Source organism: Rhinolophus hipposideros, assembly GCF_964194185.1.
Source record: "Rhinolophus hipposideros genome assembly, chromosome: 11".
Taxonomy (NCBI): domain Eukaryota; kingdom Metazoa; phylum Chordata; class Mammalia; order Chiroptera; family Rhinolophidae; genus Rhinolophus; species Rhinolophus hipposideros.
The window spans coordinates 34,872,745-34,900,633 of record NC_138057.1 but is presented as its reverse complement, the minus strand read 5'-3'; the positions used below and the strand labels follow the sequence as shown (position 1 = coordinate 34,900,633).

At 39.9% G+C, this 27,889-nt stretch overlaps 1 protein-coding gene across 6 annotated transcripts in view; it reads left to right on the top strand.

Moving 5' to 3' along the window:
* Nucleotides 1–27,889, top strand: part of KANK1 (KN motif and ankyrin repeat domains 1) — a gene marked incomplete at its 3' end in the record, with an annotated part of 188,063 nt that overhangs the window by 83,756 nt on the left and 76,418 nt on the right. For 2 of the 6 annotated variants that reach the window (XM_081066306.1, XM_081066304.1), the window contains exon 3: nt 3,303–3,455. The exons of the other annotated variants lie outside the window; for them this stretch is intronic. The remainder of the gene's footprint in view (nt 1–3,302; nt 3,456–27,889) is intronic. 6 annotated transcript variants of the gene reach the window in all.

Here is a 27,889-nt window from a genome sequence, read left to right as displayed (position 1 = left end):
GCTCCCTGCACAGAAGCTGGATTCTAAACAAAGAAGCCACTGAGGGAAGTTATGCTTCACTTCACTTTTTAATAAAATAGAGTGTCTACTCATTAGATAGGAGTATGTCTAAAATTCAGAACCTCAAGACTAATTCTCTGACTTTCAGATGATACCATCGTTTAATTTCCTAGGCATTAAAAAAACAAAACAGAAAAACAAGCCCTGAATGTTTAATGCATTTATGGGAATAGAAGGAATGCAACAAAGACTAGAATTTTATAATATATATTAGACATATAAAAGATGTTCCATTTATCAAAGAAGTTTCCCCTTTTTCACTGTCTTGCCTATTTTCCTCCAAGCAATAAACAGTAACGACTAGTCTCATAGATAAGCTGCTCCATTGTGTTGAGCAGTAGTTGTATCTTCATGTTTCAGGTCATTCTCATCTCCAAAAACTACCTTTCAATTGACTGCATCGTCTCACTCCACTGTTTCACAGTCAAGCTGTACTTTCCTTAAATTCGAAGAACCTGAATAAAAGCTGGAGGCCCAAGGATTTTTCAGGTACTGAGTTAGTAACAACGTCTATTGGCACAAACCTTCTACTTATTCCTATTACTAAAACTGCAGTAATAGAAACGAAAGCTACTTTCCTGAAAAAGGAACTTAGGAAGAAGATCATTAAATATAACTAAATACATCTTAAATTTAAATATAAGTACCATATTATTTCCTGTTTAGTATCAGGTACATATCTGAACTATCTATCCTGAATTCTGATCTCAGAGAAAACGGTCAGAGATAGTTACAAAGATCCTTTATAGTATCAGGCTCATTTTAAAAACAATGAGATCCTTTGAGACAATCACTTTAGCCTTGCTTTTCTTTTCTTTTTTTTTTTTTTTTGGCCGAGATTTCTGTGGGTGCTTTTGTTGGTAGTCCATTTATACTGTATACTTACTGTCTATTCTGCCTCTGTTTTTATCACTGGATTCTCCTATAGCTTTTCTAAGCCAATAAGACTAACCAAGAGGGGATCGGAGGGCATGTGTATGGCCCCAGGAAGGGTTTCTGGGTGGGAATTCCTGCCTGTTCTCGTGAATTTTTTTCACTTTCCTGTTCCCAAATTCCAAGAAAAGTTGGTCGGGAAATCAGCTCCTCGAACCCAGGTGGTTGGTAGTATCGGCCATCACTTTGTGGAAACGATTCATCATGGAGAACAGAAAACAGTCTGTATCTCAGGATTCGGGAACGGGAAAGCGGAAAAAATTCCTGAGAATGGGCAGGAATTCCCACCCGGAAATTCTAGCTCCAGGAATTTTTTATAGGACCAGAGCAGAATTATGGGCCCAGCACGCTTCCGCTGCGCGATTCTGCTATCTAAGACCAGAGCAGAATTAGATACACACCATTGTCGCTGGCTCGAGCTCCTGAGCATGAGAGCACAGGTGACCTTAAGGTGCCCAGGCCACAGCCCATCTCCGACCACGCCTGGCCCAGCAGGCCCCACTCACCCACCTCCCAAGCGGTTTTGATAGTTTATCCTCGCAGTCAGATTTCAGCTGTTTATCCCCTTGACCATTTAACTTTTATGGGCACATGCCTGTACATATAAAAATATGTTTTAAAATTATATTTGCTTTTATTTGCATAATGAACACACATACTACCGATGATACCTTCCACACCAACCCACCCGCACCTCCTGCACTCTACTAATAGGAAATTATTAGTTGTTTTGTGCTTTTGGCAGTTCTGGAGAAAATACAGAGTCAGATGTTGTGACTGTTGGGTGTAGGATTGAGAATATAATTTTTATGATCTGTAGTTTTTAAATAGCCAATTATTAGAGATTAAGAAAGGGAATTTTTGATATGACTTCTGAGATGTCCCAATGAGGAACTCGCACTGGGTGTCATTATCTAAACAACAGTGATTGAATGGAGTTCAGCAGTATGTAGGTAGGACTTATTAGATAAGCCCGATGTAGGCTAAAGTGGTGATAAGGCAGCCTACACAGTCTTGCGTGTTTCTTGAGGGACAAAAGAGAGCCTCTGGGATTTCAGTATTGTTGTCCTCATGCCTGTTGCCATAACAATTTAAATTCTGCCTTTGAACCAGGTAATTTTTTTAAAAAAATTTTTAATTTAAATATGTGATTCACGTATTCAGAAATGAGACAAAGTGCAAACATGACGCGACACAGTGGTTTTGTAGGATGGGAAATAAAGAATTGGTCTCTTCGGCTGAATAAGTTGCATTTGACCAGACACCTTAGGAGGCCATACTGGAGTGTGAAGAAGGCAGCAATTATAAGTGACAATTAATATTTTTGATGATGGCTGTAATTTCAACCCCAGTTTAGACCATCAGTAGTTCTGCTAACGGGGAGTTAACAAGTGGAAAGTGAATCCCTAAGAGTCACCTCAGGCAGGAATCACCATGGCCTGTGATATTTGTCATCTGTCTACTTATGGTTACCTGGTCAGGGTCCCAGCAGGAGCATCATGCAAGTAACAATAATGGATTTTGTTTATATGTACCCAGTCTTGTTTCAGGAAAAAAAAAATTATTGTGGCTTAAAAGATTATACAAAGTAAAATTAAAAACCAGTGGGTGAGGATATTGGGACAGAGAGAAACAGCAAGAAGAAGAAATCAGAAGTAAAAATAGAGATAGCATGTATTGCATAAGGTCTTGTAAATAACACTGGAAAAAAGCCACTGATTTGGCTCTGTGTTCTCCAGCAGTCAAGGCAAAGAAGGAATCGTGGCCAGGTACATAGTTCACAGAGTCTTTAAAATTCGATAAACTATTTAGTCAGAAAAAACACAAGTACTGCACAAGTGGGACAAGTGGGCCATGCCATCAACCCCACACTGAGAGTAAGTCCAACGATTGCTGGAGGTAAAACAGAGCTTCGGTACTTTACAGGGAAATAGAATTTGCTTGTTTCATCCGATTATGCTCATTTCTATTGACTGATTACATAGGAGCATCATGCATAACTTTCTCTTAGTAACTTTTTCCTCTTCTCAATGTAAAATAAATGATACTTCAAGTGAGATAATTCCTGAACTCTCCCTTTGAAATAGAGGGCCCATGAGCTCTTAAATTTTTGTGACTCTCTGGTGTAAAAAGGACTGTATTCACTAGATGGCAGTATCAACAGCCTGTTAGGAAATTGAATAAGCTCATGAATCTCTTAAGTACTGCAAATGTGGAAAAGTAGGGAAACCTAATGGAACATACAGGAGCTCATATCTACAACCTACACGAATGAGAATTTTCCATTTCCTCCTCCCATTTTCTTTCAGGGCCAGGGAGGAGGGGCTATACAGAGGAGCTGCAAGCATGTCTGGGTGGCACTGGAGGGCTGCTTTTCCCAAGGAGCAAACCTCCCAGCTCTCGGGCAGGCCAGAGGCAGCAGGGTTTCCAGCCACTTCTGTTTGATCCTTCAGCTCTCACAGGTTAGGAGTTACTGACAAATGTTTGGGGACTACCTGTGGGATAATAGTGTATTGATAAGGTACAACAATGTGTTTAATAAGTGGAGATAGTTGTTAGACCCTCGGTGTTTGCTCATTTATCATGTCTAGCATCAAGGCAACGTGAACTCTCAGGAAATGAGGTGATTTACTTCTATTGATATAAAATTCTTTTGCCCATTTCCATCAATGAGGAGAGATTACATACTTTTTCATAGTTGCGTGTGTGTGTGTGTGTGAAAAAGGTAGATTCATTTTTAAATCATAATGGTATAAAATTAATGGTATTTGGTTGAATTTTAGGATTCTTATAGTGTATCTTGGGTAGTACGTGAGAAGTCATAGAATAATTGATTTCTATCCTATTCCACAAGGCAGTTTCTTCACAGCAGTGCTGCTGGTGTTCTGTATAGGACAGTTCTTCATTGTGTGGGACTGTCCCCTGGGCTGCAGGGGATTCTGTATCCCTGGCTCTTGTCCTGGGGGACTTCTGCATGTCAGAAGTATGCAATCATTGTGACTACCCAGTAACACACAATTTCTGTGTGTCTCCTTGGAGGGGTAAGGAGCAGGAGGGGGCACTGCCCAGGGTGGAGCTCTGCTGGACAAGAGCTTTTGGTTACATAACGGAACTCGTACAATTTAGTGGGCAGAATCTCTTGAAAAGACTGTACAGTAATAACTTCATATTTTAAAAAATCACAACCACAACACCGGCGCCTTAAACTTCTACTCATTTGCATTAGCTTATGGGTTCTGATTCCAATGAATTCTGCATAAACACAGTTTTTACGTATATAAACTTACATATATATAATTTTAGGGTATACTTTTGATATTACAGTATCAGTTACTTTTTCTTGTATTCCTTATTGTTTTTCTGTTAGTATACGTGCCATGTCCAGATAGTTTATTCTCCTCCACCTTGCTTCTCGCCCTTTTTTATATAACTTGCTTTGAAAAGTACAACCATTTTTTCCCTCACGTGAATTCTAGTATCATTTCCTTGACATCGTTAAAGTCTCTTTTTTTTGCATTTTAATTGAAATTATTAATATATAAATGACTTAGGATTGGATTGTATTCTTTGCTGTTTTAATCAATCTGGTATCAGACTGTTCATATAAGAAATGTCCAAAGCTGTAGAGAATTTATTTTTTGAGAATTTTTATAAGAGTTTATTTGAGCCCAACTGACGACATTGCCAGGAAGCAAGATCTCAGATGCTCTGGAGAATGACAGTTTGGCAGTTTCATTTATACATCTGGGACTAAGGAAGGAGCGTCAGGAAGGTTACAGGAAGGTGGGAGAAAGCAAGGAGAAAATTGGATTCTATGACACTTAACAAGATTATGTGCTCCCTTAAGGGTGGTTACACCTGTGAGGGGTCTGGAAAAGAGGACTGCATCTGACATTTTAAAGATGTGCTAACCTACATGCACAAGAACAGTGGGCAGGACTGGACTAAAAACGTTTTGTAAAGAAGTTGTAGGCTTGGGACGTGACTCCCCTCCATGACCTGCCCAGTTAGGAATTTATGATCAGATCTCCCTGTGAGGGTACTTTTGGTTACTGAACTTGTACATACCCCATTTTTCAAAATTTGTGCTCTCTTTTTGCTGGACTTTTCTTTTTCTCCTCCCCTGAAGATTTCATTCGGTGGGAGGAAACCTTGCATGTGTTCTCTGACCCTTCCTAATCTCACCTGCCCGGAAGCTAGTCAGGTCTAAATTGTGCTAGTTCAGAAGAGGAGTAATCTTGTTTCCTTTCTCTTTTTCTTTTCTCATCAACTAGTCTTCAACATTCCCTTGAGCTTAAGGCCTGGACCTTAGGATTTCTGTCTGCTCTCTTGGCACCTAGCACAGGGCCAGTCCATTGTATGTCCTCTAGGTAAAGCCTCGCTTGATTGACATGTTCTCAGTTTACTTTCCCTGGTTGGTCTTTGCACTGGTGCAGTTACCAGCAGCTTCTGGATATAGGTTAAGTCACCATAAAGTATGTCTAAGCCATTAGGAGCAAATTTGATGTCTTGTCTTTGTTATCTAAAAATAGGGGTAGGAGAGATCCCAAGTGGCACCTGACCTATCGAAAGATCCATGAGTAATGAAAGGGAGAAGCGGGAAAACAACCACTGAATTGAGCTGGAAGAATGCTGGCCTGCTCTGATCTGTGGTATGCCAAAGGCAATGCCAACTGACAATGAACGTTATGCAGCTGAGTTGATGCCATTTTCCCGCCTAGACAAGCCTCTTCAGGCATAAAAGCCTAAGGAAAGTCGGTCATGTTCAGGAGCAGCAGGGAGTCTTCTGCACCCATCATTCCAATGTGACCTTGCACCAGGCTAGCACCACCCACCCACCCTTAACTGAAGCTCAATAGAGAAATGGTGTGGAATGCTAAAGGGTTCAATCAGCAAGATGGAATTTTAAGGGTTAGGTACTCTTGGGGACTTGTTTGGGTTACCAGGCTTTTAACTTTTATCCAGTCCCTAGAACTACCTTATTACAAGATATATCCAAGGAAACAAACGTGAAGCTATTTTGGCATCACTTTAGTGACTCCTTAGGCACTAGTTGATTTTCTGTCTGCCCATATCAGGAGCAACTAGATTAAAGATGGCAGATCTCGTGCTGATTGTTAGACTACATACTTTAAATACTGATTAAATCGCTATCAAACTACATAACCCAGACCTTTATTTTAATTTACAAAACCTTTATTTGCCACTTATCCAAGCTGTCATTTAAGCGAAAAACTGCTTGTCTCCACACCCTGTAAGAAAATATTTGATTTATAGTCCATTGATACCTACCGAATTTCACCATTGAATTTCTGAATATGTCCTATCATCCATCCCAGCTTTATTAAGTGCCCTGTGTAAGACACTCAATATCAGTCAAGATAGTAGTTATTCTCCATGACCCCAAATCTCAGTGATTCTCAAAACAGATTGGTTTCCCAGTTGTCCTGTATGTCCCTGTATTTGTGGGTCAGCTGCAGCTCTGCTCTGGGTGGACCTCAGTCTGCTGATGGAGTGGCCTCTGTCTGCATCTTTGCTACTCTTCAGAGCAGAGCAGGAAAAGAGAGCAGGTGAAGTTCCAGACTAGCTCCTGAAGCTTGCTCCTAGACGTGGTACGTGGTCACGTGGCCGTGGCCCAAAGCAAGTCACATGGCCACACTTGAGTTCAACAGGGTAGGGATATGTAATTACCCCTTGGGAAGGGGCAGGACCTTTTGATGAATGTTAATACCGGGGGTGCCAAAAAAGTGTATATATATGACTTGTATTCATCTTTTATTATTGGCATATATCGAGTATTACATTTTTAATACTGTTTTTTCCTTTCTTAAAATGTGTATACATTTTTGGGGCCCCCTCTGTATAATCTACCACATGTAGATTTCCCACGCTGCACAATCTTAATATTCTGAAAGAGAGAGTAGTTTTCGTTCAGTGTTTCAAAATGTAGTACCATAAGTGGGTGGTGGGTCAGCTAGGTTGATTTTATTTTTTTTTCTTGCTTACAAGAAATCTACTATTATGTTTAATAAAACATAATCATCATGATATATTTGAGCTATCTTTAAAGTTAGTTTACAGTGGCTTAATTTATCAATTATCAGTGTCTTCATTTAGTAATTTGTATCCTACAAATTAGGATGTTGGCTTTGCCATTAGACATTTCTTTTTCAAAGCCACACATTTCTTTTGTTTTCAAAAGGTAAATGGAATCAGTTGGGGGGAAGGATCAGGAAGAAGGAATGGGGGATGGCAAACGTCTAAGATCCTGAGTTTTATATTCTTATTCATTTTCTCCAAAAAAAAAAAAGAATTATGTCAGTGCTTGCTCATGTGGGTATGTCTGTTTAGTTTTAAAAGTTAACTTTTGCTCTTGGCTAGAAGCCAGCCTGGCAGGAACAGCCCCCAGTGTCACCATTACAGCTACTCAGTGATGATAAGGAGCCAACTACTCTTCTTTCGAAGTCTGGCTGGGGAGGATGGGGGACAAGGAAAAACTGCTTCCTGGGCTGTTTTTCTCACCATCAGCCCAGGCAGATAGGCTGACGCTCCACACCTATCTTCTTTGGCAGAAACTCAGATCAGCGGGCCAGTTCCTGACACATACCTATATGCACTTTGAATTACTTGTTCTGTTTTCCTCTTTCCTGCTCAGATTTCTCTCAGGAGTAGGCTTCACTTAAAACTTATCACTTTTGTCAAAAAGAAAACACATATTTATAGGATGGAATATCTTACGGAAAGAGGGTGTGGGCGGAGTGGAGGAAGAAATGAATCCTGGCTTTTGTCAGTCAACAGTATTTATGGAACCACCCTCCGGATGCCCAGGAATTATAGGCAGTGATCAAAGAAATAAGTTTGGCCCACCTGCCTCCTACTACCCACCCTGCTCACAGGACTTCATCCTGAGGATTATTTCTACTGCTTCTACCCATGGAATTCAGCTTACTTTGGATCAAGAACCATCTTTCCAAGAATAAAATAGATCTAGACCCCCTGTGGTGTAAAACTGTGGCGTTCTTTGAGAAAAGCAGAGTGTTCTCAGTTCCAGATCACGTATTTAATGCAAGAAACAGGTACTGTTTCATTGTCAAAATATTTACCAGGACGTCGTAATTCGTTTTACACAAAGAGGGCAATTTTAAAAATCATGCTCACTCCTGGCACCTGATTTACCGCTTCACACATGTAGTAGACATCCATGAATTTTTTTTTAAATAATAAAGAATGATAGGTGGTGCTCAGCTTTTAAAAAAATCTTCCAACCACAATACCCCAATTTGTTATCTGGGAAGGGATGCTTTGATTCAATAGGAAAGCTTGTGCCCAACTGGGTGGGGAGGCAGCCTTTTATCTTCTGGCTCCTAACATCTCATATCTGTCTTGAGGCAAAATTGGCTCCACCCTATTATCCCAAGTACAATCTGTGGCTCCTCATAGTTTGAACAAACTTACCTGCCACCTTAAAATAGAGAATAAACTTGTTGAAGGAGAGAAGTAGGGAATTAGTGACCACATTTTGTCTATGCGGTCACATTGGGATTTAAGAAAGTATTTTTAAATGTGGACTAAGTGGCACTATCTGTTAGTGAAAATCCATAGCACCCTTAGGAGAAAAAAATGGCCATAACTAGATGCAATCCTCTCTTTTTAAAGATACGCTCACGCTGGTCCATTAGAAGCCCCCTTGTAGAGCTGAATCTTCAGTTCTTTTCTTCAGAGGCAATATTTGTCTGAAACGAGTAGGGGAGATGTACAGTGTTTTTTGAATTTGGGGTCTTGGGAATGGTGTCTTATCCATGCCTCTAAAATAGTATTTATAAATATTATCTTTCAAGCCATACAGCATTTAGAGGTATCAAGATGCGTAATTTCACTTATCTACTTGGGTGGGAGGTGGAGCAGGAGAGAACAAGGTAGGATGAAATCAAAGCTTCCGCAGCAGATGTGAGCTGGTATCATTGCAAGTTCTTCCTTGGGACAAGATGCTACATATAATTTTCCCTTAACACATGATCAGATTTGGGTTGGGTTGGCCCCGCGACTTAATTTTTGAAAATGTGTATTAATACAGAGCAGAGCTGATGTCATGAGTACAGAATAGCTGAATTTGCCATTCTTTTAGAATCAAATGAGTTACTGCTATATCACCATAGCTTTACAGTGTTCAGCTAGGGACAGAGTAGGTAACAATATTTGATGATTCACAAGTAATTTTGCCTTTGATTTGTGGGGTACATACAGGCTACGGAACACATTTCCTTAAGTCAACCTTACTGTAATTTTCAAAGGTTTTTATATACAATATAGTCCCATATTAAAATGTTAAAATGTATTAAAATATTAGTAATTTGCTATAATTTTAAAATACTACAAACAGAATCTTCCTCAGGTGGGATTGTTTTTCCAGCTATATTGAGCTGGTTTAAATTTTGTTGTCTTCTCAGTTGTCTAGTTCAGGTCTAGGCAAGCCAGGAGACTTTGTTCAGGCGCTAGTGTCTTCTGAAACACTCTTACTCTCCATTACTCAGTGTCATTAACCACCTCCCCTTCCTTTCACACCCTTTCTCGGAATGGAACATTGACCCTTTAACAACCCATCACCTAAAACCTCCTCATGGGCCAAGGTGAGCAAGCAACAAGTAGTGCTTTGCAAGAAAAAAAAAATTTAATTAAATAATGGAATAGAGTGAAATTAGGGATACATGATTTGAAGGAATAAGAAATGGCATTTCTTTTTTCAGTGGCTACAGTCCTGTGAACGGTTTTACTCTTGACCTGAATATAGGGCACCAGTTTGCTAATTGAATTGATCAAATTCCAGATGGGAAATGAGTCATCATTTGATTTACCAGAGTTAAGCTTCTTGGGTCAAATTCTCTCATTTGTTTTCTCCCATCTGGTCTATCTGAATCCTTATTTAAGGGCTAAACTGACAAAGTGCTTTCAGAATGCCACCTACCAGAAATCTAAGTTTGATTCACTCTCTCCTCTGTTTTCAGGCGCCTTTCCTCAAGTCCACTTAAGAATTTGACTTTTGGTACTTATCTGATAAGGGTAACTGAACAATTGGCAGCTATCAGACAACATGTTAGCAGGCTGAAAATTCTCATGTCATCCTGACAAAAAAGAATCTGAGTCCACACGGATTTCCAACCATGTGGCCCATTATACTGAGATAAACAAAAACAAAAGACTTAAAGGCCTTAGGCCTCAATCATTTCATCCTGATGAATCTGTTCTGTTCTTCAATCTTCAAGAAACAACAGTCCTAGGCAGTTAAAGATGAAAATCCATTCCTTTTTTTGCCATGACTAATTGATTTCTCCAGCCAGAGTTGATTTGTTCTTTATCTCTTCAAGAGCAGTAGTTGTCCTCTTCTCACCTAAGCAGAGCCTGCTACAAATGCAGCTCAAACCCTGCTTTCCAGCCCACTTTATCCTTCACGACCCATGGGGCATCTTGCTGTTGACCTTCACATTACATGTGGGCTAAGCCCTTGCTGATGGAGGGGAGGAACTTCAGACATGGGGGACAGGAAACATGCTCTGCCAGATGTTTGGTTTGTCCCAGGGATCTTTTGTGTTGCTTAAGCCTCTTGGAACGAAGGAGAGAAAGAACAAACCAAAAAACCGCCTTAGGAAACTTGTAAGAATAAATGACAGGCTCTTCCTGATAAGACAAGCAGATGATAGCTAAAAGCGTCCCTCTTGTGTGCAGGCCACTGGCATTCACTGAACATCCCATGTGCTGGGTGCTGTGCATATGATTTCACGTTTTATCATCACCTTGCAAAGAATGCTTTTAGGCACTCTTGCAGGTAAGGAAAGCTCAGAGAGGTTAAACTGCCCATCCCAGGTCTCAAGCCAACTAGTCACAGAGCTGAGAATTCAACACAGGACTGGCCCGCATCAAAGCCTGTGTCCAATCCCCTGGGGACTATTCGAAGTACTGAGGCTTTGTCACTCACATTTTGGCAAACTTGGTTCAAATCCATGGACCCGTGGATCCTGTCAGCACTTTTATCAGTATCGTGAGGGTCTTAATATGTCTAAAACCTATTTTTGACAGTTTTTCTTTTACTCAAAATCTGCATTTTAATAATAAAACTATTGGCTTGGTAAAAATAGTGCATGTACATTTTAACAAATTGAACAAGTATGTATAGAAAAGTAGAGGGGAAGATTAAAATAATTCTGGGATTCCAACAAATTGTTGAATGTTTATTTCTGGACAGTAACATCTTAGTTGTAAATGCCTATCTTACCACTCATGCTCCTTATATAAGTGTAAGAATCTGTATGAAACTTCATATTTGGAAACACTGTATAGATCAAAGTATTAGTTTTCTCAATCGTCCTGTGAGGTTAAAAAAATGAAAGAATATATAAAGAGGTATGTAAGTGGTTGGCCCACGTTCAGATGCTTATTCATAGATTCTTAATGACAGAACTGAGACCATATCCTTGGGATCTTTGACTCATGACCCACTGCTCTGCATCCTTGGTGGCCTGCACATAAGCGGCTTGCTATGTATGAAAGAGAGAGAGAGTGCAAATCTTGCATGATGTTCAGAGAAATACTGAATCATAATTTTTAAAAAGTGAAATTTACTCATATTTATATATGAAGTTTATTTTGTCGTTAAAATTATTTCCAAACCTTCTTTAAGCTTCTAGATACAGTTTGTTTTTAGAGCGTTTGTTGTCCTGCTGTGTCTTGGGTCTTTATAAGGTATGTAAAAGAAGGGGATAGGGGGATAGTCTAATTTAAGCCAGTTGACGAATACGGGACACCTGCTTAAAATTATTTGGAATTGAAGATTTGTGTTTTCAGTCTCTGGAAAAAGACTTCCTTTGGAGCAAAATGAGACTAGTTGCCTGTATATCTTATCACTTCATGCTTCTCTCGGGCTCTGTGTGATGCCGCTGCTCTAGGTGTGAGGAGCGACAGCTACAAGGATGAATAAGGCATCGGGTCCTTCCCCGGAAGAAGCTTAAAATCCAGGGGGAGCAAATAACGAATGTATGAGCAATTACTTAAATTTCAAATGAATCTAGTATGTACCTGGAGCACCTCCAGAAGCATCCTAAAAGTTGCATGAAAAATAACAAATCAATATCTCCTTTAAAAATGCAACGAAAGACAAACAAAATAAGCTTCTTACCAAGCCAATGAGATCCTGTCTCTAAGTAGGAGTTGAGATTATGCATCCAGACGGTCCTTAGTTTGAGGCTTAAATCTTGACGTGGACTTACTTCATGCCCTTAAGAAAACTATTTAACTTTCATAGTCCTTAATTTCTAAATTATACAAAGGCAATGGACCCTAACATGACTGCCTGAGACCTCGCCGTGTGTAAGGTGCTCTGGGTTCTAAAAGGTGCTACTAAGGTTATCTGCAGCTAAAATTATTAACGTCCAGGGTAGACCCCACAGAGCCCACAGAAGTGTCTCTTCTGTGGCCGCCAACTCCTGCAGTTTCGCAATAAAATCCTGATTTTTCTCATGAAGGAAAAGAGTGCTGTCACGAGGAAGATTTGTTGAAACACTTTTTTAGTACATTTTCCTAAATCTTTATTAAGTAGGGCCTCCAGACAAGAACCATTAAAGATTTAGCTATAAGCCAACAGTTGAGAATAGGAAGCATTTAAATCTTTAAGAACTTGAGTCCAACAGAAATTCAGGCTGACATCCCCACAGAGGTGAAATAAACATTGTTTCCAAGTTTCCCAGAAAAATTTGTTTATTACTGGGCAAAGCTCAGGTCTCCATGTTTTTGTTTTTCTTCTCTCTTTTCATCCACAGGAAACTTGTAAATTGGGCCTTCTGATAATTATCCATTGTTAAAAATTCTATATTTCGACCATACCCGCTTTTGTAAGGAATGTCAAAAAGAGATCAGAACTTGAGATTGTTTAATCACTTTTAAAAAATTAGTGTGTTGGACGAGACTTTGCCTTTCCCTGATTTATTGACTAAAATAGCACCCTAGAAGAAATATACTGAAAAAGGGTTATACAAACGTGTTCAGAACAAAATGAATGGAAAGAAGTTTGAGGCCGGTTTGGCTAAACATGTTGCTTTAAAATGACCAGTCTCCTGAGTACGTTGGCTTGGGGGTGATGCTGTGTATTTGAAGACTGAGAATTTGGCCCTCTTTCTAGACTGCTCATATCTTTTACCACTTAGATCATTTCTCATTTTAACTGCTGTCCATTGCCCAAAATTATCATTTTCATCCTGAGCCTCTGATGCTTACGCTTAACTCACTTCAGAAACTTTCCTGCATCCCATGCAAGTTTTGGGAGCTCTCCTTTAATTCCTTGCATTCTCTGTGTGTACCAGTGTTTTCCAAACTCTTCTCTTTCCAACTTATTCCTTTTACTGTTCTGTGTAGCTATTTTTGTCTGTATTCATTCTTATGTATTTGATTTGTTCTTTCCTTGGCATCCATACCTTATTCCCTCCCAGAAAGAGGGGTGGGCCACTGAGAATAAACAGCCCAGACTAGATATCTAAAATTATGAAGTGTGAGATACAGACTGTACTTTAGATTACCCTGCCCTACTGTTTAGTTTATAGACAAGTCCACGCAGAGTCATGTGACAGATGAGGACAGAGCCTGGGTAACCCCAAGTCTCCATTGCCCCGCATTCCTCTCCCTAAACCATAGGCTCCCAGGACCTCTGAGGTTGGAAATGTCAACCCCCCGTTTCTCACTCTCAGCCTAGTACCTCTCCCCTAATTCAAGTGAGTGCCTTGGCAAGGACCTCCTTTCCCTACTGATCCCTATTAATAAGCTGATCAGCAGACACCAGGCTATTCCAGATCTAGACATTGTTCTCTTCTTCCCAAGGTGCCCTTTGATGATGCTGAGGGTCTTTTTGCCAGTAACGGACAACCCTCCCATTTTGAAGGTGCTTATCTTCGGTCCTGTTTGATTCCATTGTAAAGTTGCCTCCTGGAGCCTGCCTTCAATCTGTTACTGTGAAAACATCATGTCATCCCAGCTAGTGTTTTGATTTTGTTGTAGATGTGAGTTTCGGGAAGACCAGGGGTGGATATGCGGTATCCGCGTACTTGTTTAAGCATAACTACATCATGTTCCCGAGTGGTGTTTTTTTGTGTGTGTGTGTTTTTTTCCCCTTTCCACTTTCAGCAGTAGTGGTAACGAGCTCTCAGGAATTTAGGGCTGAGGCCAGAAAGTTAGCAATATTTATTTATTTACTTAATAAAGACTTGACGCACAGCCCTCTGCTAAATGAAAATTATACACAAAAATTTTAGAAAACAGGATCTGACTAAAGAAGCCCTTCAGAATATTTATCTCAAGAATAATCGGTATAATTTTTATTGGCACAGTGCTTTTATAATATATATAAAACACTTTTAAAATACAGTTGCTTGTTTCATTTCCTCAGTAATCCTAGAGAAGGTATTTTCTGCATTTTACTGAAGAGGAACTGAAGCTGGGAGAGGTTCTGTCCACACTCTTGAAACCAGAAAAACGAGCGGACAGAGGCTTGGCCCGAGGTCTGGCCCGCTTGTCTGGACCTGCTCCTGGCTGTGGAGTTCTGGCACCCGCCTGTCTTCTGTGTGCTTTCATTCCCTATAGTTGGTCACCTGTTGGACCCTATCTTGCTTTGTGGATTTTGGTTTCTATCTTGCCTGGTTTTGGTATTCTCAGCTCCAGACCCTGCATAACTCCGAGGCTGGTCCTCATAGTGGGCTAAGTCTCCTGTATTTCTGTTCCTAGATGCACATATTTTTATGTAGTAATGTATCTGAAATTGGGATGCACTTTATTGTCACCACTGAAGTCCATTTTTTCCTGAGAGTTTGCCTCACTTGTCACCTGGGGCACTACCAACCTAAGGTCAAGGTTTGTTGGAGTCCCAGCATGAAGGCATTTGGACCACTTTAGTGGTAGAAATTCAGAATGCAAACCCGAGTACTGGCTTATGGTTCAAATCCTCGGGGAGATTCCCCTTTCCCGCTGCCCCTTCCAACGTCTGCTTGCCATCCCTTTCTGCATGGCAGCTTATTTCTTTGTGGCCTTTTGGTGCCCCGCCCAGCTTCATGTAGGGCTCCCCTGTTCAACTCCCCATCTTGGATGCTTTTGCTTTCTCAGTGGTACATGAAATACTGCCCAACTTGTAATGATGGTATCTCAGATTTGATAAAATATGATTTTATGTGGTAAGAGTAACTCTGGACAGCTGTTGGTGTTGCCTTTCTTAGCCTTTTTTGGCTGCAGGGTAATAAGTGGTTGTTCCTTGCTCCCCGACCCCCAGGCTGAGGCTTGCTCACTGGCTAAGACAATAACCAGAGTGTTTCACCATTCACTCTCCTTCCCCCAGCCTTCCTGGCAACTGCCTAACTTGGTTTCTTGCTAGTTGCATACACGTGACAGAAATGCAATGTTAATAAATATTTCTATATGTAGTACAGAAATAAGCCTTAAAAATAAACATTTGCCATCTGTTCAGATGAGTTGCTAGGAAAAGTAATGACATTTTCTGATTTAGTAACTTAACTATTCTTGTGCCTACTATAAGGCACATGATAGACAAATTATAAATATCCATATAAATGTCCTGAGAGAAAATGCATTGTTCTCCGAAGCAAATACAAATAACAAAGGATACCTGATTCTCTCTTCTCCTAATGAAGGTCCTGAACAGCTATTCAATTCTTACTCAGTTACAGTGTTTCATATTGCGTCCACAGTAAAAACGTGTTGGAGATACAACACCTCCTACATGTCTGTAGAGAGAACGGGTATAACAAAGTGGAGAGGAGAACTGAGCTAATGGACTCCAGAGGCCTATGATCTGGGCGAGGAAAGTGTTATAAACAGCAGACAATAATAATAATATCTTATTTACTAAGTACCTACTATATGTCAGGCACTGTACTAGGTATTTTGTCCATATTAGCTCATCTGTTAGTGGAATATGAGAGCTTATTTTAACAACAAAGGGAATAGTGATAGGAATAAAAGGTAATTGATTGAAAGCATAGATGCGTTTCAGGTGAAAGGTGAGACAAGGGAAGTGAAAGGGGCTGCAACTTAGACAAGATCTGGTTCTTGAAGGTTGTCTAACAAAAAGGCAAAGTCAGGGTGTGGCCGGTTGGTGGGAACAAATGTGTAAGCAGATCTAGGAGTGATAGGTATTTGTTGTTATTTCTGTTTGGTGTTCAGATGTTTATAACCCATCCACCAGTATTTCCTTCCTCCTTTGCTTTGAGACAAAGAGCATGCGTGAATTCACAAGTGGAGATGGAAACAGATTAAATATGCAGTATAGTTTATGCCCAGCAAACAGAATTACCTATGAAAGTCATGTGGCTACACAAAAATGAAATTCTTTATGGACTTACACCACAGGATTCCTGGGGCTTCCTTCTGGGCAGCCTTAACCAGGAGAGGCCCATGGTCTCCACAGTATCCCACCCCAAGATTCAAGACTTCTTTCCTCTCTCGAAGAGGATTGTCAACCACACCCTAGGGCTCAACAGTTCCACACTGCTCTGCTCCTGGTCTGCGCCTCCAGCCCAGAGCTCCCTGAGATCCCAATCACTGCTGTGCACTTCTATAATGGAACAATTCCTAGGGCGTCTCCTTGCTTCACATTCCCCCTCCACTGGGCAAGTCATTTACCTCACTTCAGCCGGAGCAATAATTCCTAAAAATTAACCCAATCCTGTGGCTTCAGAGCTCAGGTGCCTTTAAATGACTCCCATTGCTTTCAAAATAAAATCCATATTCTCTGACCACAATACTTCGAAATTGGAGATCAACTGAAAAATGAAAGAGGGAAAAAACACAAATACATGGAGATTAAAAAACATGCTACTAAAGAATGACGGGGTCAAATAAGAAATAAAAGCAAAGATCAAAACATACATAGAAACAACAAAAAATATATTGTATAAAAATTATTGGGATACTATGAAAGCAGTAGTAAGAAGGAAATTTATGTCATTACAGGCCTATCTCAAGAAACAAGACACATTCCAAATAAACAACCTAACATTACATGTTAAAGAACTAGAAAAAGAACAAAGGAAACTGAAAGTCAGCAGAAGGAAGGAAATCATAAAAATTAGAGCAGAATTAAATGAAATAGTGAACAAAAAGACAATAGGAAAAACTAATGCAACAAAGAGCTGATTCTTTGAAAAGATTAATAAAACTGGCAAATCCCTGGCCAGACTCACTGAGAGAAAAAGAGAAAAGACACAAAGTCAGAAATGAAAGGAAAAGTTAATGATGGATACCACAGAGGATCATACGATAATATTATGAAGGACTATATGCCACCAAATTCAATAACCTAGAAGAAATGGACAAGTTGTTAGAAATATTTGACCTTCCTAGATTGAACCACGAAGAACTGGAAAACCTAAATAGATTGATCAACAGTAAGGAAATTGAAACAATCATCCAAAACCTCCCCAAAAGCAAAAGTTCAGGACCAGATGACTCCACTCGTGAATTCTACCAAACATTCAAAGATGATTTAATACATATCCTCCTCCTCAAACTCTTCCAAAAAACTGAAGAAGAGGCAGTATTTCCTAACTCGTTTTATGAGGCCAACATTACCCTAATACCAAAACCAGGTAAGGACAACATAAAAGAACACTACAGAGCAACATCTCTGATGAATTATGGATGCAAGAATCCTAAACAAAATACTAGCAAATCAAACACAACAATACATTGAAAACATTATACATCACGATCAAATAGGGTTCATTCCAGGGGCAGAAGGATTGTTCAACATTTGCAAATTGACTACATAAACAAAATAAAGGATAAAAATTATATGATCATACCAATAGATGCAGAAAAAGCACTTGACAATATACAACAGCCATTTATGATGAAAACACTTAATAAAATGGGTATAGAAGGAAAATGCCTTAACATAATAAAGGCCATATATGACAAACCCTCACCCAATCTCATAATTAATGGTGAAAAACTGAAGCCCTTTGCTCTACGTTCAGAAACACGACAGGGTTGTCCCCTATCACCTCTGCTTTTCAACGTAGTGTTGGAAGTCCTTGCCAGAGCAATCAGGCAAGAGAAAGAAATAAAAGGCATTCGAATTGGAAATAAAGAAGTTAAATTGTCACTTTTTGCAGATGACATGATGCTATATATAGAAAACCCTAAAGACTCCACCAGAAAGCTATTAGAAACAATAAACAAATACAGTAAAGTTGCAGGATACAAAATCAATGTGCAAAAATCCATTGTGTTCCTCCTATATACTAACAATGAAATTTCAGAAAAAGAAATGAAAAAAAATTATTTTTGCAATTGCAACTAAAAGAATAAAATACCTAGGAATAAACTTAACCAAGGATGTGAAGGACCTGTACACTGAAAACTATAAGACATAATTAAAAGAAATTGTTGAAGACACAAAGAATGGAAAGACATTCCATGTTCATAGATTGGAAGAATCAGCATAGGTAAAATGGCCGTATTACCCAAAGCAATATACAGATTTAAAGCAATCCCCATCAAAATACCAATGGCATTTACTCAAAAAATCATCAGATTTGTATGGAATTGCAAAAGACCCTGAATAGCCAAAGCAATCCTAAGAAAAAAGAACAAGGCTAGCTGTATCACACTCCCTGATGCAAATCAAAACCACAATGAGATAGATACCTCTTCACACCTGTTAGAATGGCTATCATCAACAAGACAATAAGTGTTGGAGAGGTTGTGGAGAAAAGGAACCCTGGTACACTTCTAGTGGGAATGTAAATCGGTACAGCCACAGTGAAAAACAGTACGTAGGATCCTCAAAACGTTAAGGATAGAATTACCATATGACCCAGCAATCCATCTTCTGGGTATCTACCCCAAAACCCAGAAAACATTTATCCGTAAAGATATATGTACCCCTATGTTCATTGCATCATATTCCGGTGGCCAAGACATGGAAACAACTGAAGTGCCCTTCGATAGGTTGGATAAAGAAGATGTAGTACATATATACAACAGAATATTACTCACTCATAAGAAAAGATGAAATACTGCCATTTGTGATGTGTGTGGATCTTGAGATTATGCTAATTGAAATAAGTCAGACAAAAAAATCGAGAACCATATGACTTCACTCATGTGGGATATAAAACTGAAAGCAGCAAACGAACAAACAAACAAAATTCATGGACACAGACAACAGTTTGTGTGGGGGGAGTGGTAGAAAAAGTAAAGGGATCAGGTACATACATGGTGATGGAAAGAGAACTGACTCGGGGTGGAGAACACACAATGCGATATATAGATGAGGTATTGTAGAAACGTACACTTGAAACCTATATAATTTTACTAACCAGTATCACCCCAATAAATTTCATAAAGATAAAAATAAATAAGTAAAATAAAATCCAAACTCTTTGGCTTGGCATACCAAGCCCTTAGTCATCCAGCTTTGGCATATTTACTTTCCCACAGCTCCCTCATACACACCCCATCCTGCGGTCTCTTCTTGCCTGTACATCTGCTGCATATCGTCTTTGAACACTCCCCTTCCTCCTCTTCAGAGCCAACTTACTCATCTTTAAAACCCCCTTCAAGAGTGATGTCCTCCGATAACCCTTTCCCACATCCCAGTTTGGGTTATCTACTGATGTTCTATGTTTCTGTAGTTCTCAGCTCACATCAATAGGATAAGTATTTAACATACAGTTAAATTACAGTATGTCATCATAACTTCCCCTTCCATCACTCTGTCCCGTGAGTACAGAGGCTGTATCATTGATCCCTGTCTCCCTGTGACAAGCACTGTATCTATCCCTCAGTAGTCGCTTAATAAAGATTTGAATGCAAAAGAGGAGGTATTTAGCCTTCAAGTTAAGGATGACTAGTTATTGGTCAAGCCTTAGAAAGTATTGATAGCAATAAAATTGCTATCTGTCGAAGTCAGATTTCACATTTTCCTTTAACATCAAATATCGGCAGCCAGTTTTTCTAGATTTTCTTGGCCAAACGTATTACTGAAATTCCATGCTTCCAGATTTTGATCTCAGGGACTATACATCCATAACATGTAATTATTTGTCTGGATAATTGCGTTCTACCTTGGAGGTTCTAAGAGAAGAGATGAAAGGAATCAATGGTTTAATAATTGTATTGTTAATCTTAAAAGAGTTAAATGGGAAATATTTTAAAAACTGGTTAGAAAATATAATTATTGGGAACATGGAAAAGATAATTACTTATTACATGTACTGTAACTGCTGTGGATGGAGGTGTCATGCAAAATAAAGCAGCTGGTAATTTTTTTTTACAACTGCTAGTTTCCTAGGCAAGTTCAGCAGCCATCAGGGCACAGGCCACGGCCTTCTTTTTGGATGGGGGCTTTAAAATGAGTTTTGTAGCTGCACACAGACTCTGTGTGTGTGTGAGAAGGGGGAGGGATGTTTCCATTCTGATGAGCTATTTTGAGGGTTTAACTTCAAATTGATTAGCACAAGGAGAATGCCTGGGTGGCTCATCAAAGAAGATAATGAAAGTGAGTGTTTATTCTATCACATTAAACAGGCCGAGGCAACACAACTCTTTCCCTCCACATAGTATGAGCTTCTATACCACTCTCTGCCCAATCTTGGCTTTTTTACATACTCATTTTTAGTGTTCCATAAGACAATTAGGGAATGAAATAGTTTATGGACTCTTAAGTCCATATTTATTTATTACACTTTTTCCTGCCATTCAGGTTACTGCCGACAGTGCCACTCTCACAAGACTCTTAATTAATGAACTCTTTTTGTCCATAGTGCAAAATCCAGATTGTGCAAAAACCCAGCCTGTGAGACCTCAAGAATTCAATCCAACTCCTTTCCAGTGTTAATGTTTGAATAATTTTAGGTGCAGGTAAAAACCCAAGATAATCTCAAATCACATTGCCGTATGCAATAAGGAAAGATCATCTTTTTAACAAGTCCAGAGAGCAGCTGTTGAAGTTGAGTCATTGGCTTAGTGCTATCATCAGAAGCACAGGTTGTTGCTGTCACTCCACTCTGCTATCTACCATCTGCTAGTGTGCCCTCTACATGGTGGCAGAATGGTTGTAGAAGTGCCACGTATCACATCCAGACAGGGCATTGTGTGTCTCCTTAGGAGTGAGGAAACCTTTCCCAGAAGTGTCCTAGAGAATGTCGCCTTAACATCTCTCTGACCAGAATCAAGTCACATGTCCTTTTCTAAACCAGTCACTGGCAAGGGAAATGAGGTTACCATGGTAACTAACCTGGGCGGAACAGATGTAGCGTCACCCATCAGGACTCCAGGGCCTCCCTACTTCCCACTGTGTATCCCATTTCCACACCGCCAGCTATTCTAGCGAGTCTATAACGCTTTGCCTCGGGCCTGCCTACCAGCAAACCCTCCAAATCCTAGCCCTCCTCTTCCCCACACCCCCGCTCCTTACCCAGGTTCCCTCTGTTCCGTGGAACTGCCCTAGCCCACCGTCTGTTTGGCTCATTTGGCACCTGTGTGAAGGTCACATCTCCAGCTCGATTCCTGGTCTTTGGGCCATGGCTGTGCTTTTCTCTATTCCCTGGTGTACTTTTCGGAAAACCACCAACCCTGACTTTATTTGTGCAAACCTTTCCCCGAAAATGCTATTAAGATTAATGTAACCCACAGAAGGAAATGTTCTTACATCTTATTTAGAATAAGCCCCTTTGAGACTAGAACCAGTCCTTAAAATATCCATCCCTTCTATTATTAACAAAGTAAGAATTCCATATTAGCAGCACAAGAAAAAGTAAAAGTGGAATTCACAATTTATTAATGTTCTCTCTTCATCCACTCACATCCCCTTTTTATTCCTTTTATAAGGCATCACAAGCTCAATTTCTGCGTGGTACATACCATGTTTCCCTGAAAATAAGACCTAGCCAGACAATCAGCTCTAATGAGCCTTTTGGAGCAAAAATTAAGACCTGGTATCATATTATATTTATTATATTATATTATATTATATTATATTATATTATATTATATTATATTATATTATATTTATTATATTAACCCGGTCTTATAGTAAAATAAGACTGGGTCATATATTAAGTTTTGCTCCAAAAGATTCATTAGAGCTGGTTCTGGCTAGGTCTTGTTTTTGGGGAAACACAGTATAGGCTTTAGATGTTCTTAGTTTCACTGTTTTTTCCTAATATTCTCAGACAGTGATTCTCAGCCCTCACCGTACATCAGGATTATTGGAGGAGCTCTTTAAAACTAGGCATATCCAAGCGTCATATTCAAAGATGTAGTGTCAGGTCTGGAGCAGGGCCCAGTCTGTTATCATAAAATGGGATTTAGGAGTTCCTCGGGACATTTTAACGGGCAGCGAGTTGAGAACTCTGGTCTTAGATATCCATATGCAAAACCTTTCTTGCTGAGAATTACCAGGATTATTTCAAGTTTATAGGATTCTGTCCCGGTTGTTGCCATATGTTACCGTTTTCCATCGTTTACATGCCTAGCCATGCAAGTTAGGTGCTTATTTCTTGTGTATTTAGTATCCACTTTCCTTTTTTCCTTTTCCCCACTTGGATTCTAAGCACCCCTTCATTTCCCCTCTGTCCGCCAGCATTCAGGCAGCACTAAGGGTGTCATGGAGGCTCACTCATTTCCTGTCAGCAGAGTAGTTCTGCCGGGATCCTGAGCATACCTGCTGTGTGCACTGTAAGCCTGTAATGGAACTTCACCTTCCTGAGTCCCAGAAAGCCTCTCTCTCTCTGTCTCTGTCTCTGTCTCTGTCTCTGTCTCTGTCTTTTACCAAGCTACTTCAGACTGCCTGGCCCTTCTCTGGTACCCTGTTCAAACCTTTGTACCTTTCAGGAATATTTTATTTAGTGTTTTATCCAGTTATGTGACCCTTTTTGACAATTTCTACTTTTTTCCATTCCAACAACTCCTTAATTTCACTTTCATCAGGAAAACAAAACAAAAACAAAACAAAAACACTTTATCCTAGCTAATTGGAATACCATGTTCCCCGAAAATCAGACAGGGTCTTATATTAAGTTTTGCTCCAAAAGATGCATTAGGGCTTATGTTCAGGGGATGTCATCTTGAAAAGTCATGCTAGGGCTTATTTTCCAGTTAGGTCTTATTTTCGGGGAAACACGGTAGTGGTCCTCTCAGCCCCATTCTTTCTCGAGTCTGCTAATCCCAGGTCTTCTGTTTTCTTCAGACACTAACAGATGTTCTTATTATCGCTACACAATAATGATGTGCAAGATTTTGTTTGAGACTTTGTTGAATGATCTATTGTCTCGCTTGCCTTCCTTTGTCTATGATAACACTTTCTTTGTTTAGAAAATGTGGAGTAGAATGGCACCCCTTTAACCCATTTTGTCTGGTTAAACATTTATTTGATTGTGACTAACAATGATACTTTGAATAATGCTTTTTAGATACTTTTCCTCGTGGTGGGTCCTCAGAGTATTTCATATAGGATCCCTAATATGTTACAGATTTAAAAAGGAATGTTTAAATAGGAACGGATGGGAAGTTACATAAAGTTAATGTTTTTCATAACGTAATCCAGAGTGTAGCTGTAGGTGTTGAGGAATCAGTGGCTCAACCGTATCATCAAAGAGATGTGTTCTTCCTGTCATTCCACGCGGCCCTCCACCCTGAGGTGTGGACTCAGATTTGCTCTGCAAGGTGCCCAGGTGGCTGCAGCAGTGAGAGACATGGCATCCAGGTCACACACAGGTGCACACTGTTCGGGATCCTCGCTGATGTAGCAGGGTACCTGTTGGGGCAGCTGAAATTGGAGATCCAGAGGTTCTTATCAACGGTGGTGATTAAGGCGCATGCCCAGCAGTCATTGGGGAGCAGGTTAAGTTAGCTGTGTGCTCCATCCTTATGGGTGGATAAAGACACTGCGCATCCAAGAAGTGTGCTGTTGTGGTTCCTTCTCCACCTACACTGTAATCATTTGAGGCTTTTCATCAACTTCCTACACCTCTTCATACTTTCAGGGTGTGTTATAGAATCTTCCTGTTCCAGTGATTCTTTTGCCAGGCTAGTATCATGAAGAAAGATATCAGTGTTGTATCACTGTCTGGAACCCTGGCCTCTCCAAAATGAAACTGCAGATGAACCCACCCTCTGTGTCAGAGGCTAGTTGCAAACAGGACTCAACCGAATGGGGATGGGCAGTGAGCTCACGCTCCAGCCCCCACCACACCCCCACTGCCTTTCTTACCTATGGTGTCAGTTAAGCCGCCTGGGCTGAAGTCTCACTTGTACCATAGGAGCCACTCTGTTTTCTCCTACACCTTTTCTGAGTTTCTGCTCTCTTTACTACCATCTTGCATTTCAAGAAGTAGCTGTAACTTGGCCTCCTCTGCCATATCGAGGATATTCTGGTTTTGTTCAGGAGAAGCGTGCAAACAGAGTCTCAGATATGTATTTTCTGACCATCGGTACTCAAATTACATTTTTGGCACCAGCTCTATAAAGTGTCCCAATGTGTCTTGTCAGCTAGAGGCAGAATATTTGGCAATGGACGTATTGATTCTTTACTCCCAGGCTCTGGGCCAACTTTAAGTTGTCCATTGTTTCAAGATAGATTGACTTTGTTGTCTTCCATAGACTTGTTGAATTTGACTTCTGCCACTGAAGAAGCACTTGCTTCCTTAGAATTCTCTTCTGTAGATTCCTCAGACCCTCTAATCAACATGAGTACTAAAATCTCTTACGACACCTCCATGGATTGATTTTTCTCTCTGCCATTCCATTTGTGCCACTGCCAGGAACAGGTAGAAAAAGGGACATAACAATGTCCACAATTTAGGGACAGTTGACTCCTTTTCACCTAAGGCACAGCAAATGGATTTGACTACAATTATTTTTGTGTATTTTAATACATTCACCTAAACAAGCTTAATGATTTAGAAGCTTCATAAAATGCATCGTACATAACAAACCATGTCTCAGTAAGTCCTACATTCCTTAAGGAGCTCCATAAAAACACTCTTAAGACACACTTTTCTCGTTGCAGATACGACAGTAAACACTTTGTTTTGCTTCAACAGGTGTCTGCAAGTTGTCATTTACTTGAGCTGGGATTACATTCCACTCTATGTTACTTAAACATACACCTCCCTTTAAGTTTTATCTCACTCTTATCATTGGCAGGAATCCTTTTCTCAAGAGCCCACCTCTTTCCATATGCAGATTTGTTCTTGGATGATTTTACCAAACAGTGCCACACCCTTCTGCCTGTTACTTGTGTGTGAGCCTTTGTGTGTGTGAGTGTGTGTGTCTGTCTCAGGCTCCAGGTGTCTGGTCTCCAGATCTCATTGTACACAACTTCATTTTAGAATAACTCCTTGCCTGAGTTAGGGACCCACAAGTTCTCATCGCCTATCCTATGTTTTGTGAAGTATAAAACTCTTGGCACTCAACTTAATCTTAACTGTTCAGGCAGAGGAAGTCCATTTGAATGAAAATTCCTTTCTGGGACACACATCAGCGTTTGTAAACTGTCTGCCTGTGCTGGAATGAAATTTTTAGAAGGGAATGCTCAATTTTGATGTCATGTTTTTAATAGATGTTACCCAGAGCCATGGTGATAGCCCAAACCGATTTCCCATTTACCAGCAATGATACTTCAGGCCTGAAAAATGGAGTCCTGTGTGGGCAAATGCCCTGACATGGTGAGAAATTCAGCTGTAAGAAACCAGGTTCCCCCATGGACGTGATAATTAATGTAATTAGATGTGTGCAGTATGTTTAGAGGTAGTCTGGGCATGTGTGTGTATACTCTTGTCTTTGTCAGATACACAAATGAAAGTCTTCTAGCTAATTTTTATTTCCTGTGTTAGAATCCACCTTATCATGTGTTGGTTTTGCTCATTGGAAGTAACGTAGAATATCCATCTTGGCAATCCTCCCTTTTCGTTCATACTCTTTATATCCTTTCCAAGAGATGGGTTTGCTTTGTGACGTGGCTAATAAGAGTGTCACCACCACCATCAATAACACAAATGGAGCAGCAATCAGGGTGTCCTGAGCATGAGATTACGAGAAGTTGAAAGCATAGGGCAGCACTTTAAGGAAGTTGGAACAGAGGTATCCTCAAGCCACCTCAGTTGTGCTTTACAAAGGTAGTGTGAGAGCATAACCTTTCTCTTTAAGTGTAACATGCAAAGACCCATTCATTTCCTTACCTCCTCTAACCCCCCAAAAATAGACATTATTTTTACAGCAACTTCTCTGAATTAATTTACATTTGGGCAAACTGGAATCTGGAAAGAGGGATGAGGAGTTCACGGGCAGGTCTGGTTTGGAACAGGTGTTTGATTTTTGCTAATCTTAGCAGTGCACAAGCTTCCGTTTGTGAATTTCCTGCCTCCCATTCCGAGTTCGTGTACACAGACACCAGAACTGAGAGATGGTTTGCATTTCCATGAATGGCCAACTGACAGAATTTGCCGTCTTTGAGAGGGAGAAAAATTCAAGCTAAACAAGAACTTTGTATTGTGGCAAGTAATTCTGACTTGAAATTTATTTGAATTTCTAAAGGCAAATTAATGTTTCTATGTCCTTCACAGTAAATAGGTACTTGTTGCCTTTTTTCTCTTCCATCTAGTGAGCTTCTGCTATAGATGGAAGAAAGTTAGTGCTTCCTTTTGGTATTTTGAGAGTTTTATTTTTGTGCCTCTCCTTGGCAGCCTTTCTTCTCAGTGAGCCATTGTCGACGTGATGGCCAGGGTAAGTATCCGTGGTGTTACAGAAGGTCTTTTTGTTGAATGTCTGTTTACAACTGAGTAAATTTATCTTTTTTGGGCCTACTTTATAACTCCATATTTAATATGTTGTGAACTTTTTTATAAACAAAACAAGAGGAAAGCCTGTTTGGAAATATAAAAATAGCGATCGCAAGGCCATTTTTAAGCATCTGGGTAGATAACAATTTGGAAAGATACTCGCTTTAAAACAAAAGTTTTGAACCATGGATTTGTTGAGGGTGGGGGAGTGACAGTTTTCTGTCTCCATCTTTCTTTGAAATCTCATGTAGATGTGCGTATGTGTGAGTGTGTGTGTGTGTGTGTGTGTGTGTGTGTGTATTTTCTGATGAAAACATCCGTTCCTTTCATAAGCTTTTCAAAGCCCCTGCCTTAAAATACCTTTTGTTGACTATTACAACAATTGTTTTAAGATCTGCCTTTTACTATCTCAGAAAAACTTTCAATATTAGTTAACTCTTTTAAATGCTTCTTTTGCAGCATCAGATCCTTTCTACAATATATATTTTTTTGTTTGTTTAATTTATCGTCCACTCAAAATTTTGGTCCAAATTCTAGGGGACTTCTCCCATGAGAATTTGGCTTAGAAGCAAAGGATTTTAACATACACGAACTAGACTTAGCTTTGATTTGTTTTGCATGTGGAAAATGTATATTCTAGTCCAGTGTCTAATGTGTCATGTGCACATAGCACGTGCCTTGTACTTTACTGTGATTGCATTGGTTCTTCTCCATGTGGTGTCTGTAGTAAAGCCAGTCATTTTAACCCCTGAAATACAGGGCACAGAAGTAAAGAAGATCCTGACCTGCTAGGTCTGGAGACGGAACTCTTTTGTCTTCTGGGAAAGCAATTAAACAAAGCATAGATTTAAAAATCAATGTGGTTACTAGTATGATGAGAAGTACTTGTGATTTTATTGTATCTGCTACTCTTGAAAAGAAGCATCAGTTACTATTAACCTGGGTAAAAAGGAGTTGAGTTCTATTCTGGTATTTTTAGGAGTTTAAGAAGTAGGCCTTAAATTAATAATCAGTGAAATAAGTAAGAAAGGTCACATTTTTAAGAAATGAAATCTCTGACGTTT